The following is a 2470-nucleotide window of genomic DNA, read 5'->3' as shown; positions in this document are numbered from 1 at the left end:
TACACTCGCTGTGCTATTGTAGTTCCTCTCATCTGCATTTCAGAGTCCTCCGCAGGGGGCTGGGTGCCAGAAGATGGAGGGGAGGGATGAGGTGGGGTGGGAAGGAGCTTGAGCTACTGCAAGTGATTGTAAGGTGAGGGAGGAGGATGTGGGGTCAAGTGGCCACGAAAGAGCTCCTCAGTCAGCTGTTCCGCTTTAGTCAGGCCAGGAGGAGGACGACTGCAGATGAGAAAACTGAACTATGATGTTAACAGCTGAATCTTAGTTCTTAGCTGTGCCTGATCCACTCTTACTGAGTTTTGGATACAATAGATATGGGTCAGTTCTTTAAATCACAAGTACTCCCTAACAGAACTAATTTTTGTGCATCTCCTCATAGAATGATTTGCGAAGATGGGTGGGGAAAGGAGAGAGGCTTTCTTCAGGGCTTCATCCTCACGGCGGTGGGTATTTCACCATTTCAGTGATAGGACAGGCCCCTCAGTGTTCAACAGGATCGATTTTCCAGAGCTTTTGATACAGTAGATCTGGCTAGCAGGTTGGCCCACCTTTTACAAGAAACTGCTGTTCTTATGGAAACTGATTGTATGCAGTTTTCTGCATATTTTGTGCGAGTCTGGAAACTTACTCCAAAAATGACCTTTTTATGTAAGTTGATAGGATTATCATTTTCTGTATTTTTGAGTCAGTGTATAATAAGCTGCAGGACATGGGCTTATTATGACACTCTTGCATTTACTTTTTGACCTAATAAAGGGACAGAAGTAGAACCCAGTCAAATCTTTCATATATTTAATACAATACTTTAAGGTTTGATGTATTTCTTGCGTATCTAACTAGTGCCTAAATACTCTGCTATGCTAACAGAAGACCCAGCACCCAAACTAGTGTCAACTATTAAGTTTATTTTAAACAGTCTGGATGCAGATCTATCACTAGTCTTTTTTTTTTTTTTTCCTGTCATGTAGCCCCCCAGATGTTGCAGTGTGCTTTAAATGGAAAGGATGTTACGTCTTCTCATGATAGTTGTCTGCCTGTAGACAGGCATTCAACATTTTTTGTTGTACCATACTGATGAGGATAAAAAGCTGTTTTGAACAGCTTTGTTTTTGTTTTGTCCTCACCTTTGAATCTTCTTTTTTGTTTGTTGTTGTCTTGTCCTAGCCTTAGCACCTTTCCTCTGTTCTGGTGTAACTAGGGATAAATTTTCCTTGCTGAGTAACTAATAGGCTAATATGATACAACCCAGCAATGCTTCTTCCAAATTCTACCAATAATTGGAGTTAAAAAAAAAAAAGTACTTGAATGTTCCTGTTTACAGGTCTTTGAAGTGCATATTCCAATGGTTTGACGTTGACAACGTCAGAATATAAAGCCCTGAAAAGATATCCCTATGAGTTACAAAAAATACCTCTGAATGAAGCATTTTGAATAACATACTAAAAGAGGATCCCTAAATTCTAAAAAAAAATAAAATAAAAAAAAAAAAAAATTGTTAATCCTTCAAGCTACTAAAGGATAGAGCAAAGTGTTAGTTTAACTTCTACAGCTGCAAATAAATCTAAGTTAGGGCAATAGCTGTGTTGCCAACAGCCCTGGGCTAGCTCAGGTCTCTTTCTGACCTAGGAATCTGTAGCACCAAGCTTCTGTGCAACGTGTACAGGCTGTCTCACTCAGCAAGTGACGGTTGTGTGGCTGTCCCCGCTCTGCCATCCTGCTGTTACTTTTGGGAATCAGTCAATGCCTGGTGAAAGCACTGAAGTAAGTTACATGTTCTGCCTGGGACTCACAGCACGCTCGCTGCCCTCCCGTTGCTCCCAGAAGATGATTCCTTCCAACTTTAAGTTAATCCCAGCTGGGGTGGGGAAGGGAAGAGATGTTCAGCATCACAAAGCTTGGTGTTGGTGAAGGGAAGATTCTGAACTTGGAGGACCTGACTTTCAATATTCATCTGTGTATATGGAATTAGCCACCACTCAAATTGAACATTTTCTCTTGAATTACAAACCCATTGTTTCAGCTGCTTACCTTGACTCTTCCCCAGCTTGTAGATGTCTGTATGAACTCGTTATATGAAATGTCAACTTTGAAGTATTTTTGTTAAATACACAAGTAGAGCTTTGTATTTAACTAATTGTGAATTAATGTCTGTCAAGTGTGAAATACCATTTTTATGCTTCTATCCTTTACTTTTTTTTTTCCGTGAACTGTCTTTCATTGAACGGACTACTACTTCCCACTCCACAAGCACTTGTATTATTTTATGCTTTAGTAATGTTCTATCTTGTCCTTCATCTTAACTCTGAAGTTTAGTACTTGTACTGTAAGACTGTAACACCTACATGGCAAGTTTAATGGCTGCTTGTACTCTGGCAGTAAAGCTGTAATGGCCTTCATTAGATTTTTATTATTCCTAGTTTTCCCTTTATTTTTTTAACCTCCCTAAGTACTTATGTGCAAGCCTAGTATT

Source organism: Netta rufina, assembly GCF_964035555.1.
Source record: "Netta rufina genome assembly, chromosome: 3".
NCBI classification, from domain to species: Eukaryota; Metazoa; Chordata; class Aves; order Anseriformes; family Anatidae; genus Netta; species Netta rufina.
The sequence above is the reverse complement of the archived record's forward strand: the minus strand, read 5'-3'. Positions refer to the sequence as shown.